We start from the raw sequence: 20,295 nt of genomic DNA on the forward strand, positions 1-20,295 counted from the left end.
AAATCCCAGTGGATAAATCAGTGTGTCAGCATTCATTATCATATCTCTAATGATGCTTGATACGATGTGGAGAATCGCACAGTTTTTTTTTTTAATTTATTTTTATTATTTTAAACAAACAAAACCAACAAACAATACATCTTCTCGGGACGTACATAATCAATATCAAACCGTCACATTACACAGTGTTATTCTCCGTCCTCTCCCCACCCACCCCATAAACTTGAGCCGGCTCATCCGTGTCATCTACGGGAGCGTTTTCGGGAATCACAGTGCTTGTAGACTCGTCTGAGTCTTCTATTTCATGGTTAACCTGGTGGGGGTTTACCATAGAGGTCACTAATTGTCGCCAGGCTATCACAGGGCACACTTCCTCCTCAACCCCTCTGGCAACAGCTTCAAACCATACTACTGATTCTGCTTCCGCCCATCTCAGGAGGTCCGCCCACCATGTCTCCACCCTGGGTCTGTGGGCCGCCTTCCAGCCCATTGCAATCCTACGCTTGGCCAGGATATAAGCCAGGTCCTTCATCTTGCTTATGTGCTTTAGATTGCGTGGCCTGGGAAAAATCCCGAGCATGCATGCCCAAGCCGACCCCACATCCAGCACCACTCCCCCACCGCCCATCTTAGTCTTTATTTCGTCCCATAATCTGTGCACCTCGGGACAGGCCCAGGGCATGTGTAGCAACCCCGCCTCCACCTCCCCATACCTGGGGCATTTCTGTTTGGCCGAGCCTCCAAACCTGGCTATTTTCCCAGGGGTCAGATAAGCTCTATGGGTGACATACAACTGGATCTGTTGGAGTCTCGCATTTCGGGACACCTTTTTATGGTACCTTTGAGCTCTCTCCCATTGTCCCTCTGTCATGGGTCCTCCTACCTCATCCTCCCAGTCCTGCCTCAGTTGAAGCAGTTCCTTCCCAGCCTTAGCTCTCAGGAGCTCGGATACCCTGGATATTTCGTGCCCGACCTCTGAAACATCGTATATCGTTTCCAGGGCGGCATCAGGTTCTTCCACCAACACTGTCTCAGGCCACCTCTCCCTCACCCATTTCGTGAGTCTGGTGTAAGTTATATATTGGCCTCTATGCACCCCTGTCTCCTCCTGCAAACTCTGGAATTCCAATACCTCCTCTACCTGCCATATATCCACGAGGGGGGCCAAGCCCATCGGTTCCCAGTATCTACGGACTACCTCAAGCAATTGGGAGTCGTTTCCACACAGCGCCACCAGCGGAACCTGCTGGGAGAGTGGATCCAGATCACCCACCGTTCTCCACGTCCTGCGCCAGACCTCCCAACCCAGCTCCAATAGTCTCCCTCTTCCCGCCAGTTTACTCTTTTGTAGCCACACTGTCTTTCTTAGAAAGTATGGAGCCAAGTCCCCCTGCAAAAGTCTAGCTTATGCCGAGTCCTCTGACGACAACCACCTGGCCACAAACAACACCTGCCCCACCAGATAATAAAGCTCAAAGTTCGGCAAGTTTATGCCCCCCTGTCACACGAGTTCTGTAGTTTCCACAGGGCTACTCTGTTCCTAGAGTTGCCCCATATGAAGCTCCTGCACATACCATGAAGTCTCTTGAAAAAACTTCTGGGAATCAAATACGGGACATTTACAAAAAAATGTAAGAGTCTGGGCAAAACCACCATTTTGCGCAGAGCTGCTCTCCCCATCATAGATAGGGGTAATCTAGACCAGAACACCATAGTGGAGAATCACACAGTTATGCCTTGCCTCTTCCGGGAATTCGACTGTTTTAATGTCGTCCGAGGTCAGAGTTCGCAAGTGTGGAATGTGATGTAATAGTCTTAGCACATTTTTCCTATTTAGGATTAGACCATCTTTCTCTCTTGCTAGACGTTCCATTTGGAGAAAATAGTTTGCATCTCACTTTACTTTTATATTTTGAATTCCATTGGGCATAGTAATGAAATCTTGATTATATCTTCTAGGCCTTTCTGGACTTACATGTTTGTTTGAATCAAGTTTAACGCCAAAGGCTCGTGACTTTATGTTTTGGTCTTCTAGATGAGGGTTGAGATTCACGGTCTCTCGGTTTGCTCTTTCCATATGGTGCTTTCTTTCCACTGTCCTGGGATTATTTGCGTTCTGTGCCTCGATGTTTGCCCTTTTCTCATCCAATGTTAGAAATGGTCCGAGTTTTGTATTCTCTGGGCTTTCCTTGGCGCCCGAAGAATCTTCAGGTCGCACAATTATGCACCTTCTCTCGACCTTCTCATTTTTATTCTGATTTAGATTTCCTTCCCGGCTTACAGGTTTTTTTAGCTTTATCCTCATTGCAGTTTCCCTCAGTGCTCTGCATCTAGATTTCATCATTTTGGTCGTCCTCATTAGTTTCATACGTTGACATGTTCATCAAATCTGAATTTGAGCTCTCATCCAGTAAAACTCGATCTCCATCCTCTTTTGTGATAGTCCTTCCCTCACCCATTCTTGGATTTGATTCAACTGAGCTGTGTTTTGTTTTTTCACTGACTTTCTGTGGATGCACTGTAATATTCAGTGTTTTGATGTTTCGTAGAAACGCTCTTCAGTTGTTAGTATGCGGTAAGCGCTCTCTTTACTGATTTTTTGTTTTTTTCCCAGGCGGAAACTTCTTGGTGCTGCCTTTGTTTCCATCACTTTTCTTTGTGTGGAAGATTAAATATGAAGCACTTTCTTCGACATCCATGCTCGCCACTTGCTCTGTGAGATCTACAGCATGCAAGTCCTTGTCATTCTTTGTAGACTTCACTTGTGGGACAACATGATAGCTGTTTCTTTGGTCCCGGCAGTCACAGGATTGCCGACGAATCCGTCAGCGTCAGCTGAGTTAGATGGTACAGATGGAGGGTCAGATTTGGTCTTTAAGTTAGCCATTATAACAACGGCCGCTGGTTGGGGGCTCTTATGTGATATGATATGATATGATATGGCATTTGTAACGCGCCTATACACAGGTGTTTCACAGGTGTGCTTTACTGATGGATTGTTCTTTAATTTCGGTACCGCTATCTCTCCTGCAGTTTTCACTGCAGCATTGTGAGGTCATTCCGGATGCTGTTATGTTCTCTACAAGCACTGTACTTTTAGTGCAAGCCGAAATACTTTGATGGGTTATATCTAAACCAAAGGTGGCAGTCGTTTGTTTGTCAAGTGTCTCTCTTGTCTTATCTAAACCAGAAGTAAGAACCATTTGCTTGGCAGATGTGTTTGTTGCAGCATTGTGGTGTCTTATGACCTCATCATTCTCATGTCGTTTCAATATTGTTAGGGCTTCACGCACCACTTCAGCTAGCAACCTGTTGTCTTCTGCACTGTTTTTGATTTGTTCCATCATTAGTTTTGAGCTTGAGCTTTGTATTTAACAGAGCAATTAGTGTATTTTTATCTTTCAAATTTTCGTTGAGTTGTTCACAAAGCTTTATGAAGGGCACAACGGAGATTGACAGAGCCGACATTATGAGGGGATATATTTATTTCATCACCTTTTCCGCGAAACCATGGGTGAGCTTATCATTTATACATTCCAATTTTTGTTTTTCCTCCTTATTTATCATAGAAAGTCTTATTTTGGGGTGTTCTCGCTCCACCAAGGACAAGTCAGTGGTAGAGTCATCAGAAGAGTTGTTCTCAATCATTAGGTGTCTGGTGTTTGTCCTTTTTAAAAGTAGCTGTGCGTGTCGCTTTTGTGAGCAGTTGACTAGCCGCTCACTGCTAGATTCGGCTCTTCTTCTCTTCAAAGGTGGTGGGCAGCGGCTGCTCCACGATCGCAGGTCATGCTGGGGCAATGGCTGCTGCTCCAACTCACAGTTCGAACGAGCATCGATGCCAGTTTATTGTTCGAGTGTGTTTATTTGTTTATTGCTAATTTTGTTATTCAACAACACCAAATCTCGCAACACTTTATCGGCCATGGCTATTGAGTCCTGTCTCGCTGTTTTTCTATTGTGTAACTCCTCTTGTAAACAGGAGTGTCCAGTGGGAACCTGTTCCGGTTAGCAACTCCTCATTAGCTGTGTTGATTTCCTCACTTATGATCTACAAATACAAATTCCGGGCCATGGTTGTCATTATGAGGGAGGACTTCCGCGGCACACATGTTACAGAATGTTTCTACAGCTGTTACACTCATACTAGTGCAACAATTGAACTTGGTGTGCAAATGTCATGTAGCCAATATTCTCTGGAGGTTCCTAAAAAGTAACTATGATAAATCTGGTGCAGATTGGTGAAACCGTGTGGAATTGTATAAGGAGCAAAGCTTCGCCAAGCCACAAACCCAGCCACAAACCCACAAATGTTCACTTTTATGAATATTGATTGTGCCATTTCCTTAAATTTTGGCACCCCCTTTGTGAAAACCATTTTGATGGCCTTTCTGATTTCTTAGTTTTTTTTACTCTCTTCTGCTATGGTGACCAGATTTAAAAAAGTAAAACACCAGGACATTGCAACTAACATAAAAGTAGGACTAACTCTTGAAAGTGGCTGTCAAGGCACTACACTTCAGTATCATTTGAAGGAGAAGGGGTTTTAAGTGTTAATGTTAAAAAAACACCTATTATAATTACTTTATCACAAACTAACACTATTTTAATTTGTAAAATGCAGCATTTCTTCTGTGCGAGATTGTGCATTCCTACCTGCCAGCCATGAAGACCTACTACAAAAAAACGGAACCACTGCAGTTTCCATTGGGAACATAATCTTGAGAAAGGGGGACAGAGCACAAACAAACGGGACAATCCTGGCAAAATCAGGACGTCTGATCAACCTGAACCCCTTTCTTCCTTCCATCCTAAAAAGAGAAATGCATACCCTTTGTGAAATCTTTTTCTGAAGTTCTTTGTGGTTGTTTGCATTTAGACCACCACAAAAATAGAAAACTAGATGAACCCCTTGTACCTATAAAGGAAGGATAGCACAGGTGCAACACACTGGTCTGAGAAGCAAGACCAGGCAGAGCAACAGAGGTTCAAATCCCGATCCACGCTTAGAAATCAAACTCAGGTATGGTACTAGACGTGCTTTAAAAAAACAATGAAATTAAAATTAGAAGACGCTTCTGAGAACCGTGTGTTTGGTGACCCCTGCCTTCACATTTGTTATGAAACAAGTGAATCTCTTTGGGAGCACCCCACCTTTAAGTGAGAAGCAGGGTTAAGCAGGAGGAGTTTCAACGGGGGCGGAGATGGAGGTGCAGCAAGAGGGGGAGCATGAAAGGATAGCAGGTGGTTCAGGAGGTGGTGGAAAAGGAGGAGGCAGATGCACAGTAGAAAGATGGAGATGAGTGGGATGTGGAGGCAGATGGGGAAGGGGAGGAGGATTATGAGGTTGGGTGGCATAGCAACCAGAAGAGGATAAGACTGACAGAGATGATGCTGGTGGCTCTTCTCCTGTGGAAGGGAAAGAAGGGTCAGAGGAGGGGATATACAAAAGATAACTGTCACAATACTTCCTCTCCGGGGCAGTTCTTCCTGCTGCGTAAAGGAAAGGCAGTGTTAGAGGCTTTTGCAGTTGTCTGCAAGCTCTGCAGTAAAAAGGCATGATAGGGTAAGAAGTCTGAGGATGTCACCTTGCATACAAAAGCAATAGCAATGCAGAAACACATTTGGTTTTGGTATCCACCAACATTTCATAAGCATTTGGCATCCTCTGCCGACCCTGTCAAGATAGCCTCACTCTATGGCAGAGGTCTTCAAACTGTGCGGTGCGACCCCCAAGTCCCACCCACAGCGAGCATCACCAGATGCAGCTGCCTGGCATTTGCTAGTCACTTGGCTCCCTATCTATAGAGGAAGGGTTAGCTGCACATACAGGAGTAGCTGGCATGGTTGCATGTTATGTAAACGACAAGTAAAGGCTGCACAGTGTTCATTAATATTTATAACTGCATTCTGGTTGCTTTTGTGTATGGGTGCTGGAGTGTCTAGGAACTGCACTGGGTTCAATTAAATGTAATAATTAAGAATCCCTCAGAAAACCATCTGAGGGGTCAACTCTGCATTCTACCACGAAAAATGTCTACCTTATGTATTTTTATAAACAACGTAATAGTCATTTATTAATAATATTTCTTATATAAACTCAATTATTTTCCTTCAGATACATTGGGCCTCATTATGAGGTTGGAGGTAGCCTTGCCAGTAAAATAGCAAGGCTACCTCCAAACTTCATCGGGTCCGGCACCCGTGAATGGGCAATTATTGGGCTATTCCGGCCCAGCCAGACCCGTTAATTGCCCTTTCGCTGGTGCCGGGCCCGGTACAGCCCATTCCCAGTCGAGCCCTATAGGGCTCAATGGGAATGGGGTGGGTGGTAGCACTGGTACCGTTAATAACGGTAATGGTGCTACCATCATGTTCTGCTCGCGGGTGCCGGTACGGCCACCAGGTCAGACGCAGTGGCTGCATTGGCACCCGCGAGCAGAGCAGAACTCGTAGTATGGCGGTACGGTAGCAACGGTGCCGGTAGCGATACCGGTGCCGTTGTTGCCTTACCGTCATACTTGTAATGAGGCCCATTGTTTCTCTGAAAGCAGAACAAAAAATGGAAAACACTTAATACAATGTACCTCAAATGAATCATAAAATCAGTCCATCAAAAGATAATTTTTCAATCACCTACATTCAGACAATCAATTTTCTACGTTGTGTGTTCCACTTTTCGTTGATTATGCTGGGTGAGTTCTTTTTATCTCTACATGTTTAAAAATGAAACATTTCTTCTTCAGGAGCTGAATCTCATCAATTTCCATTCAATATACATTCTGCAATTGTATGGAAAATTTAATTAGCACCTTTTTATGTAATTGTTGTGCCACAGGAACCAGCACTCCGCACCGAGCGGCACACTTGCACATTGCTGTGGTGCCTTCGGCAGTTTCGAACATGCACAGGACTACACTGCCCAAGAGGCAGTGTGTGGCAGGCAAGCTCAAGTGTTCCTGTGCTTCCGGTTACGGGCCCCCGGGCAACCCGGAAGCACTTGGGGAGGAAACATTGCAGAGAACAGGATTCCTTACCATAAATGCCAGAAGGCAAAGCGTCCGCACCCTACATCTGTACTATCTGTCCTGCCATGGCGCTTTCTTGGATTTCTTTATATTTGGCATTCCTGATCTCCTTTGGATTGTTTCTGACCTGCTGCTTGGATTCTGCTTTTGGTTTTGACGAACTGTGATTTGCTGGATTTTTGGACTTTGGATCTTGTCTTGTTTGGATTCTGATTTGGATTGACGAATTTAGAACTTTCTTTTTTTCCTGGATTGTGTGCTTGATTTTTACAACTGCATGGACTATTGGACTCAGACTTAAGAACTGATCACGTTTCCTTTGGATTCCACTGATTCTTCGAAATCTGCTTCCCCTTTTTGTGGCGTTCCTCATTCCGTGTTCGTTTCTTGTAGTTTTTGCTTTCTTTTTTCCAATTATCTTCTTTTTTACCATTGTATTCTATACTGGACCTTTTTTTACTCCTCTGGACCCTATGCTCAGCTTCCTGGATTCCTTCAACCTTCACTCCTACATTTAACAGGTAAACGGGTTACCTAGAGCTAAGGGTGGGGGTGAGTTCGGTCATCTCCTGTGTTGTACTCGCCTGTGTATTTTTGCATTGCAGCTCTTGCCCAATCCACCTGTGAGAGGATATACTTGTTACATTCCTCAGCGGGTTTATTGGGTGAGCGACTCTGCTATCAGCTCACCTGGGACGGTCTACTAGTCGTCTGTACAGCCTGACAGTGATCCTATTTCATTCTGGTGATATGAATACACCATACACCACTATTAAACTCACCCCGATTGATGATGTGAACTGTATCTGTCTCTACTGCACTGACACACATTGAAATTGTATTCTCCACTCTTTGTACTTGCTCTGTACTCTGAAATAGTGTGTTATCTCATTAGTGATGTGATAATAAACTTCATAATATTATACTTCAGTCATCGCACATATGAAACAATTGTTACCTTAACCTCTCCAATTTGGAATATCTTTCACCATCCATGGTTTTAAATTATGTTCTCTTGTACAATTCGTGTTGTTTCCACTGTAGTGCCTATTGTTAAAACACGAAAATTAGAATTTCACTTATATCCTACTCTGGGACAAAACTCAGTTATTATCACTTTATTAAAAAATTTTCTCCACTTACTTTTACACTAGTCTGTTATTGGAGTCTGTCCCATCTGCTAGGAGTTAAAAACGTCTTACACGTTCGTGTTCTCCTTTTAAGGATATGATTACAGTTCACGACACAGAAACCACAAATGAGGTATCGGGAAAACCAGAAGTAACGTCAGCTGTGCATTATTGTAGTTTTTAAGTCCACGCTAATATTGTCCAGAATATTTACACTTTTCCTATTGTGTTATTTTATTAAGTCAAATCAAAATTGCTGTTATTTATTGTTTTATTTTACAAATTATTTAGATAAATATGCTGGAGTCCATGAAATTCACTTCTTGATAAATGTTCACATTGTTTTCTTTCCCAGATATCTCCTATACCACTTCCTTCGTCATAGATACGTTTTAAAGAAACTGTGTGCAGGCGTAAGTGTTGTGTGAATGTGAGCTCATGTGTGTATATGGGCAAGTGGGTGCATTGTCATATGTGTGTGCATGTGTAAGCATTGAGTGTATGCGTTGTTTGAGTGTAACTGTGCATGGGAGGCAGTGTATTGAGGAGAGCCTGCATGCAATTCAAGTGGGAACTACGCGGATTGTGCTAGTTGAGGCAATGTGCTTTTAAATGTAATCCAGGTATGTTTTGGCAACTTGATGAAAAACAACATCTTATATCTGTCACAGATAGCACAAGAATACAAGAATATATTAAAATCTCAGCGGCCATTCAAGGGCTTGTATTGAACTATTTGTGGGCCAGGTTGGTTGATCCCTACTTTCTGATTCTGCCTTTGTTTAGTGGACAGGACTTGAAGGCAAAATGCCTTATCTCATTAAGCTCCCACAGACACTTCTTAACTTTCCCTACTCTATCCAGTTGTTAGTGTTCTAAGGGGATTCGGGAATGGTGCCTTACAGACAAACTCTTTAGATTCAGTCCTCCATACCATATACGCAAATGAAGTTGGATAAACCTATCCAACTAGGTCTGGCGCTCTCTATATAGCTCATTTAGAGCTTTTGAGTAGCTTCAACAGCGTTTGTATTATCTGAACCAAAAGCTTATTCAAGAAGTTCGCAGTGTTTCAAGTTATTGTTTATCAAAAAGTTAAAACACAGTAGTCTATCAATTTGCAGTAAGCAGAATGCTAGGCACATAGATCAGAAGCAGACTAATTGGATTGTATGTGCAGTTAATTTAATGCCAATGCATTTCGGAGTGAAACTCCTTCGTCAGGGCGTTAACCACACTATCAAATTCGAAATGTATACAAATAAAAATACCAGGAATTGCATGTATCACATGTTGTGAAACGTGCCAATGAACAATATATAATAAACGGGTATGCGAACATGTCAGTTTTGTCATTTCACAGATACATATAAATATATCACAATTGTTTGTCATTGTGGTGTAGAAGAATAGGAATAAATAAATATAGAAAATGTGGTTGAATAAACATATACATACCCATCAATAACGTGATGTGTAGAGGTGAATACCAGGTAAGATATCGTTGGGGGAAAAAATGTGAAACATGTTCATGAGCAAATGGCAACTGATAACATGCACAAGGTCCTGTGTATACAAATAATGAAACTGTCCAGGTAATTAGAGTGGATTACCTTAAATAATTGTTCGTGCTGTCTAAAACCGCCTGTGTACAGGAGACCCTGTGTCTCCAATAAATGTACTGCAAAGAACAATAGATAACGTGTGATAAGTATGCTCTGCAATTATGCGTGATATTCACAACTGCTAGTTTACCTTTAATCGAAGGCGAAGGCTTACCAGTGTTGATTCACTGTCACTGTATGTTGCTCTACGAAAAAATAATTTGATTCGTGGTCTAAGTATCATAATTGAAAGGTTTCTTCTATATTAATCAAAATTCTTGTTCAAGTGGGTGCAAGCTTACCTCTTTTTTCCGCTGTGCTTCGCTGTAGGAGTAGACTAGTTAAACGCGAACGCCGCATTGATTGAATAGCTTATGTTGTGTACAAGTTTCTATGACAGCCCGGCGTGGCATAAGTGAATGTATGGGAGGTGCCCAATGCCACATCGGCTCGCGTCCCGCGTGCCTATGGAGATGGGACGGGCGGGCTGTCAACCAGGAACTAGAAATCCTGAAGTTTCACTAAACAAAAAAAACGTTCTTTACTTAAAACCTGCGTGCAATTTTGATGGAGGTAAACATGACAAATGTCTCAATAAGTTGTGCAGGCATTTAGACTTAAATGTTGGCCTATACATGTAAATACATGTTAATATTATGAATTTAACTCACCCGAAGTCTAACAATGTTAGTATCCCCACTGTGTGAGTATATGTAGCTGGAACTCAATATTCCTTGCAATGTTTAAAACACAGTCGTGGTACTATCCGCATAATGTATATGTATGCCAAACTAAGACTGTATAGATCTTGTCATAAAATTCATAAACAAAATACCTACTGGAAATTCAAAAATATAAATACGCCAATGTGTATATGTCAATACTTCAATGTCTATGTGTTAGTGGAATGCAAATTAGATTTAGTTCATCTAAATATTAATATCTGCATTCAAAACCCGGTCACATATTAAATTGTTACACAATGAGCTTATGTAGAGCAATGGTGACGTGTTTATCAGCGTGTGTGCATGATATCTGTTGATTTATGCTACTGCTTAGGGTAAGTGATATTTATTTACACAACCACTCTAAATATATAGAAAAAATGTTGCAGACCAATAGTAACATAACACATGTGCAACAGATCTGTAAATCTATACTGTTACTTCAAGTCAATATATTAATTCACTTGACGTCCACCACTGTTGATAAGCAGTGATGTTTTCATAAAAAACATGCCCAATTGATCTCTTCATTTAGTCCTCACGGAGTTAAATTCCCCTACTCTTTGATCCAGAAGCATTCCCTTCTATCGAGTCTAGTTTTAATGTTTTCATTTGGCTCATGCTTTTGGACTGCCTCCAATATCAAGAAACGAATTTGCGCTAAGTTGTGTCTCTTTTCGGGCCAGTGTCTTGCAACTGCTGAATTTAAGTTTTTGTTGCGTATGCAGGAACGATGTTCGCTCCAACGAATTTTCGCTTTCCTTTGTGACTGTCCAACATAATATAGCCCACAAGGACACTTAATTGCGTAGATGATGTTAGGTGTATCGCAAGTAGCAAAAGATTTCAACATGATTTTTTGCCAGTATGTGGATGGAATATTGTATTCCCTTTATTTACATAGCTGCAGTTGCTGCACTGTAAGCATGGAAAAGTTCCAATGCGTTTAGTGTCCAATTGTTTTCTAGGTTGTTTGGTTTGTACCAAACTATCTCTGAAGTTTTTGCTGCGTTGATAAGCAAACGTAGGTAGTTCTTTGAAAAATTCCTCAGTTCTTTGGTCACACGATAACACTTGCCAGTGTTTTTGAATGATTGATTTTATGCGACTGCTTTGTGTGGAAAATTTTGTAACAAGCACTAATGATGGTTCAGTTTTTGTATTCCTTTCAGCTGTTAGTAGTTCAGCTCATTTTTTTGTTCCACTTTTCGTTTTGCTTCTGCAATCTCCTCCTGTTTGTATCCTCGTTTTATACATTTTTCATCAATTTTTTGGAGTTCCCTGTTATAGTCCATTGGATCACTGATAATGCATTTGACACTGAGCATTTGGCTGTATGGCAGGTTTTTAATAAGGCTGGGTTGATGAAAACTAAGTCTATGAAGCAAATTGTTGCGATCATCTTTGTATAGATGTTAGTTTTATGATGTTGTTCCATGGACTGTATATTCACATCGAGAAAATGGATATTGCTCTGAGAATATTCATGAGTAAACTGAATTCTTTCGTCAATGGTATTCAAATACATGAAGAATTCCATAAATTGCACTTCTGTACCTGTCCAGATTCCAAATATATCATCTATGAATTGTATCCAGATCGCTAAATGAGGTTTCCTTGTTTGGTGACTCAATATGTTATCTGTTTCGAATTTGTACATGAAAGTGTTTGCATATAGAAGGGCCATTGTTGCTCCCATTGCAGTTCCTGTGATTTGCATATACAATTGTTTTTTATATTTGAAATAGGAATTTACTGATATAAAGCGAAGTAAGATGATAATGAATTCTTTGTTTCAGTCCTCCAACCACTCTCACTCTCACCTCTCCTGCTCCACGTTCTACTACTCTTCCTCAAAGCTACCCACTTCTCACTCCTTTCTCACTCATTCAAGGACTCACCTGCACCCTTTGATGTTACTACTCCCTCCACTACTCCACTTCACTATTCCTGCATCCTCTACACCACTAGTGCCTTCTCCAGGCTACTACTCCCTCCTCCCCACTGTTACTTCCTCTCCCTCACTATTATGCCCTCCGAAAAACACTACTACTCCTCCCTCCAACTACTACACAGACACCCTTCTTTCACCTAGTACCATACACTTCACAATCACTACTTTTCCTAACCACACTTGACACACTAACACGCACATTCACACTGCAGTACCACTTTCACTCACTAGTCAATACCTCATCTCCTTCAGAAATTACCTCCACATTATATTGCTCCTCCCTCCTACTGGGCTCTTTGTTGTTCACGCTCAACCAACTCACATGAATAACTGACATTTGCTACTTGCTGTTACTTTGTAATGTCCCCTTTCTCTCCTTCTATTGGTCTTCTTTGCCTGGCCAATCTGACCTTATCTTCCCCACCTGGGTGGTGAGATGTTAGGCAAAGTAAAAAATATTGGGCTAAGCCCATCCCACTTCTGTTGTGCGGGGTTGCTGTGGAAAGGCAATGGCAGCCCAGGAAGTCAAGAGTCTCTGTACAAGTTCTAGGGCCCCATTCTGGGCACCCATATGGTATGTTCCATGTATTGGGGATGGTTTTTATTTCCCTCACAAGTCCCTTGTGGTTTAAGGTATCCGGTGGCCGCTGGGTTTGCCTGTCACTATCACTCTGCGTCATTGCGTGGCTATTCTGGCCACTGCATGTAGGTGTTGTGGCTTCTCTGCTCTCCTCTGTTTGCTATTCATTGACATTGTATTACTGGAGAATGAGGAAATGCTGGTTGGTGGTGGGGCTGCAGGTCCTCTCTTGCTGTTGTGGGATGCTCCACATGGCTCTCCCTTTGATGCTTTCAGGTGATTTGTCGTTCTGATGGTTAACTTATGGGAAAGATGAAAAAAGAGGAGGTATGGCATGAGATTAAGGTGGACTGCACAATAATATACTGGCACTGAGGTGAATTGGGAATTCACTGCAAATGCTTGTGGTTCACTGCAATGAAAATTCCATTTCTAGTGAAAGGTTTGGACTGGTCACTGCCCCTCTTCATTAACTAAAATATGGCCACATTATCCCCAAGTGTCAACGGGTATCATCTATAACTAGTTAGTGTAAGGGTGCAGGAGGAGACTGACACAAAGCTGGTATGTGTGTGGCTATAGACATTTAATAGCCAAATACAAAGCAAGAGAAAACTTAACTTTCCCTTAATCTAGGAGGGGTTTCCCTTCCTCACCTAAAATATTATTGGGTCTGTCAGAATGTCTGTAAACTTAAAAGAGTCCACTGTCTTGTGTCAAGAAAACCTTCCTTCTGTCCCTTACACTATAAATTAAAGAATAAGGCAGCACTGTTCTGGTCCCAGGAGAATGACTCCCTTCTCCGAGTATTTAGGCACGCCCATGGCTTTATCTTCCTTTGAGAAAGTGCAATGGAGATGAGAACGTCTTGTCTTGTCTAATGTTTCTATCCAGTCCATTTCCCAGAGACACATAATCACCCATAGTGGATTGGTGTTAAAATCAAACATGTTTCTACCACATTTTACCAAGGGAGATTCTACAGTTTGATTAATCTGTTTCAACAATTTTGATGAGTTGCTTGTTAAAACACAGCACAAATCTTCATACAGTGTATGCTGTTTGGGGAATATTTTACCATGCAAGGCTAAGACTCACCAGTTGAACCAGGCTTTGAGGTACCGATAAGGCTAAATTAAAAATGTTGTTTCCATATTCTGCTCTCCAACCTTTCACATATTTTCCCACAACAGACTGGTTCCACATTGGAGCCATATAAAACTATTGGTACAACCTTAACACTATATAATTGTATTAATGGCTTTATTGAAAATTTGCAGAATTTTCTGATGATCTTTTTCATCTAATATACTAACAGGTCACTCTTACGCTCCAGCTTGCTAATAATTTTCATAGCCCCAATGTTAGCCAATACTGGAAATCCAAGATAAATTACTTCTCTCTTTCTGCTGATTTGAACATTATCTATGAACCTCTTATGGCCACACCCTTTTTCGGGACGCTTTGAGAGATGCAGGACACTGGACATTTTTGATTGATGACTAATTTGTTAATACTGGCATATTCCCCCAGCCTACTTAGCATTAGTTGGTTGAAGACCAATGGGGGTCATATCTAACAGGACAACATCGTCAGCATATGCCATCCAATGAATATTATAATTGCCTAGTTTCGGACTGACAAATGCAGCTCTTTTCAATGTTTCATCTAAATCTGCCAAGCATAAATTAAAACGGCAGGGTGCCAATATACATCTCTGTCTGAGTCCTCTCGTTACCTTTATTTTATTAATCAAGTGCTCCTCCTCATGGAGCCAAATTTGCACTCAGGTGTCCTTGTGGATCTGCGCGAAAATTGCCAATAGCACAGGCGGGATTCCCCAGTGCCTTAGTTTCTACCACAGTCTATCAAGATTAACCGATTGAAAGGCCCTGGAGAAGTCCACCAGCAGTGTGTACAGGGAGGAACCCTTAGAGTCCCACACTTTATCCCTTAATGTGGTCAAGATGATCCCATTTAAATTTGAGCTCATCCCCTCTGAAAGCCGGTTTGGCTTTTTTGCAGAATATGGTTTTTGGCTATCGAAGCCTCTAATCTCTCTAAAATCAGTGCTGCAAAGATCTTGCTATCTGCATCAAGAAGGGCAATCACTGATAGTTCTCTGAGTCTGGCCGATCACTGTTCTTGAAAAGAGGAATAATAACAGTGAACATCCATGATTGAGGCATGGTGCAAATAGCCAACATATTTTTAGTGAGAGCAGGGTTGAACACAATTCCCTACTTGATTTTACAGGAATTATTACCCAACTGAAGTAAATTCATTGTACCAACCCTGCAAGCATAGGATGCTGAGTGGAGCACCTGAGATTTAAACCTATGGCTTTCAGGTTGCATGAATATTCCTGCAATGGGTGCCTTCGCCAATGGCGCTGTCTCACCTGCTTTTTATCTAACTGACAGGGCAACATTTTCCTCATATAAGTGGACAACACTGCTGTAAAGTTCGGTCGGAACAAAAGGGAAGGCAGAAGTACACTACACCTTTAATTACTGTTACAGATGCTTAAATAATTCACAAAGTCCCAAAGATAGTTTAAGGGCTTTATTGAACAGATAATAAGGTAGTCATATATGCATTGTATGCCTTGGATTTGGGTACACTAGTGGCCATCCACTGTCATGTCCTGTGGGCTCCTACCTCCCTATCCCAGGCATCCCTAACATTCCTATACTGGTCTTAAAATCAGTAACTCCTACTATCTATGGATCTCACTAAGGGGAGGTGCTAAAGGCTGCAGCCTTACCTGTCTTACTCACTCTGCAAATTCCTAGGTGTACCCTACCTCTGCAAAAGGTGTAAAGGGCGTGGCTGTTTTTGGCTGTGCGGCTGGACAATTGGTCAACTGACTTTATCTGCTGGTGCCTGTCTACTTACCTGATCCTGGAAGTTTTCGTCCCGCTCCGACCCGTGTTAGTCTAACGGCTGGAGCCGTTAGCAGTTGAAGTGAGCGAAGTTCTGCCTACAGCTTCCAGGTCTGTCATGTGACTGGAGTCACCTGACCTTTTTCTGCCACTCCCCCAGGGATCTTACATAAAAACTGCAAGCCGTGTACCTTGCGGCGTGAAGCCCGCAGTAGTGTAAAGGGCGCGGCTGCTTTTGGCTGTGCGGCTGGACAATTAGTCAACTGACTTTATCTGCTGGTGCCTGTCTACTTACCTGATCCAGGAAGTTTTCGTCCCGCTCCGACTCGCGTTAGTCTAACGGCTGGAGCCGTTAGCAGTTGAAGTGAGCGAAGTTCTGCCTACAGCTTCCAGGTCTGTCATGTGACTGGAGTCACCTGACCTTTTTCTGCCACTCCCCCAGGGATCTTACATAAAAACTGCAAGCCGCGGCCCTTGCGGCGTGAAGCCTGCAGTGGTGTAAAGGGCTGTTTTTGGCTGTGCGGCTGGGGGCGGCGGTAAGTACCGTTTCTACTAATACCAGTGTTTTACACAAATCACTAGTTTAACCTCGATATCTTGTTGTTTGCGATACAAACCAGTAAATGGATCCTACTAAACCGCGTACTCGCCTTCAAGGCAAACTAGAAGAGACGGTTTCTTTGGCAAGCAAAAGCCCGATTGAAATTATGATAAAAGGAAAACAAATATTGAAATCAAATACTAGCTCGCATTTAGACGTGACGGTGGATATAAATCGGCCTGAAGTCCAGCCCTGTAATCCATTAGCAATCCAACAATCGCCTGTATGTACTCTGCCATCAATGCAGATAAAACATAACATTGAGCCTGACTCCCCCTTACCGTCAGGTAAATTGAAACAAACATCTCCTTCTCATGCTCCACTGACTGCTGATATACAATTGCCTTTATCTGCAATCCATACTGAATTTCCACAAAAAGAAACGGGTACGACTATCCAAGTCAAGGTGGACAAACCAACACCTAATATTCACCATGAATTCACATCCTCGATTTCCACTAAACAATCCTGTTTTTCTGCAGTACCTTTGCATCAACCTGTTGAAGTAGATTGTAATTCCATTTTTGAAGATCCCTGCTGTACACCAACCCTTAGGGAACGAGCTAAAACAGCCAAACAACAATGGCAATCTACTTATTTACCAACCGATACGACCAACAGCGAGAAATCCAAACCACTTTCAGTTCGTATTGCGCGCTTATCGCTCGATATAACTGAGATCGATGCGATTATGGATTTGCAACAAAAAAGAGAGGAAGTCTTTGGAGCTATCCAGAATCATACTCCAGTCCCAATAATAAACACCGCGACACCTATTGCATCCAAAGGACCTCAGGTACCTATAAAAACCTTGCCAAAGTCCACTCAAGATCTCATAGAGCATGACTCTTTTTCATCACATAAGATCTCTGAAGTATCAAACGATGCGCAGGAGCCACCAGAAAGACTACCAACAACGATGTTAGATCTACAAAATTCGCTAGAAGCTGTACTATCTTTAGCCATGATCCCCTTTCTAAAATTACAAGAAGCAATTGTGGATTCAAACAAAGATCAAGCTACTCTACTTGCCATGATAATGACAAAGCAAACTCACCTAGAAAGCTTTATTGGAACCATCCAAGAACGACTAAAATATGAAGCGGAGGCATCGAGATTGTGGCAAAGCCGACTGGCTGAAGTTGCAAGAGTCGACCGCGCCGACAAACAAAACCTGATGGAGACAGTATCTTCCATTACAAAAAAAATGATGGATGAAAAAATAAAAAAACAGTCGCAGGTGTTGCCCCATTCTGCTTGGACATCAAAACAACCCCAAACTGTAAATAGCACTGTTCAATCAGATGCTCCAAAAATAGATCAGTGGTCTCAATACGAAATGCAACCATTCAATGGTGGTACTCTGGAATCAAATCATATTATGCCTATCTCTAATGCTGAATCGGCTTTATGTACTCCATTTGATATTTTTGACCTGACTAAACGAGGCTTAGTGGGAAAAGAACCCCTTTCCAAATTAAATACAATGAAAAACCCAATAAAATATCAAACAGGCTTGCGGGCCTTCTTAAGGAAAATGCAAACTGTGCAAAAATCTTTGCAAGAGAACACAGTTAAGAACGCAGGAAAAAAACGGCTAAGCCCACTAATTTGGTAGCTGTGGTTACCTCTACTTCAACAGATACTGGAGCGAACTCGCCGAGCAAAAGTGTGGCTCAACCACAGTCTGAACCATTAGATCTTTTATTGGCAGTAGTAAATCAAGATTCCACTACTAATGTCACTTTACCGTCTCCAGCCAGTGAGAGTGGTACTGAGGATGATTTAATTCGTGAAGATTCGATACAGGAGGCTCCCACCTCTCCGGACCCGCAAGATGACGCATTTCTCGTGTTGGATGAATGCAAAGATTCTTCTTTCGATTCCTCAGATATGAGTTCCGCCTCTCAGAACTCCTCGATCATTTCCTTGGAATACTCAGAGGTCTCCAAGGACGACTCATGGCCGCATTCAGAAGCGAAAAAGAAACCAAGCAATAACATGACCCCTCCACCTCATTCGGATCCACCATTGGTCAGACCAACCTTTCTTAAACCGATCAAAAGGTCTTACGCTTTCAGAATCTCTATAGCTCCTAGTTCAACAAATATTGACAAGCATGTAATACTGAATAGAGCTAATGTTCTGCGACTACTAAATGCTATTCCTCAAACGGCTGACATCAAATCTCGAGACATCGATGTGATTCTATTTCCGAACAAAGAAAAAATGGAATCAGTACAGATTGATTTTTATTGCGAAGAACTCATGCACCGCGTATTGTCCACTAACCAGCAATTAGAAATCCTAGGCTTTGAAGCCGAAGAAATTACTGTGTCGAGACTAATGGCTTGGAACAAATGCAGTAATAAACTTGCGATGATGGATTCTTACTACTACAATAAAACGAATGCACATAAAGAAGTACAAAATACACAGAATAAATCTAAAGATTTGCCTGTTAATTCAAAACACAATGATGGAGAAAATCATTTGACTTATACAAATGAGGCAGCAAAGAAAAGAGGGATATGGCGAGACCAAGGGTGGATCTCTGACACCAACTCAAGATCCAATATGGGCCTTGACCATCGGCCCCTGAATAAGAAAACATACCTATAACAACCAACAAGACCACCAACCAAGGCGAGCACGGTCTCACTATGCTCGTGGAATACAAGAGGCCACAAACACCTCTTTAATGAAGGCTCAACTGCGCTTGCTGAAACTGATATTATATGCTTACAAGAAACTTGGTTAAAAGAAGAGGTACTCTGCGAAGGTTTTTTAACCTTAACAAATCCTGCAATCTCTTCTCAACAAGGCCGACCAGCATCAGGCATGCTGATCCTTGTTAAAATCAACCCTTCTTGGACAATTGTATCAAGAAAGAACATTCACCCGCGGGCAAAGTATATGCCCATTCTCATACCAACTCCTAACAGAAAACATCTACACTATCATTTTCAATATATACTGGAATCCTACTGCAATGAATGACAACAAGTTCCTTTAATTTATATACGACGAAATCGATAATATCGCCTCAGTAAACCAAGGAGCTGAATTTATAATCACAGGGGATTTCAACTTCCATTTATTTGACAAAGAAGGCTGAAAATTGGAGTCAAATGCATTATCACTCAGAGCCAAAAAATGGGTCAAAGAATTATCCATCTGAAATATCTCATTAATTGAGCCCACTGTGAACAATAAAGGAGTGCCTATACCAACATTGTCTCGTGAAAACACAACATCAATTATTGACTATATCTTTACATCAGAAGGGCTAAGAAACCTAATCATTTCTACTGACAATATTCCTCAATCCACCAGTGATCACCACCAAATAAGAATCACATGGGACACAGTAAAAACAAAATATCCATGAATAACTTTGCAAGCTTTGGAGATTAATAATTCTCTTAATAAACTTTGCATCAAAAACCGTCAAATACCTGGCATATTATCAACTTTTAAAGAGTCCACTTTTCAGGATCAAGCAAAACTTAACTACGGTTGGATCCTCAAGAAATATCATCAACCATGCCATAAGAAAAACAAACCTAATACCTACCATAAACATCAATTCAACCCAGAAATTGTACTGAAGAAAAAGTTTCTTCAAAAACAAATTAGACAACTAAAGAAAATGAAAGAACATGATTTTGAAATCAAAATAAAAAAAGAAAAACAAAAATACTCAAATGCAATTAAAGCAATCGAGGCCCAAATAAAACAGAATGATGCCGAAGCAATTTTAGCTGCACTCAAAGAGAAAAACACAAGGC

The sequence above is a fragment of the Ambystoma mexicanum genome, chromosome 7q (genome assembly GCF_040938575.1).
Source record: "Ambystoma mexicanum isolate Mex_15411 chromosome 7q, UKY_AmexF1_1, whole genome shotgun sequence".
Lineage (NCBI taxonomy): Eukaryota > Metazoa > Chordata > Amphibia > Caudata > Ambystomatidae > Ambystoma > Ambystoma mexicanum.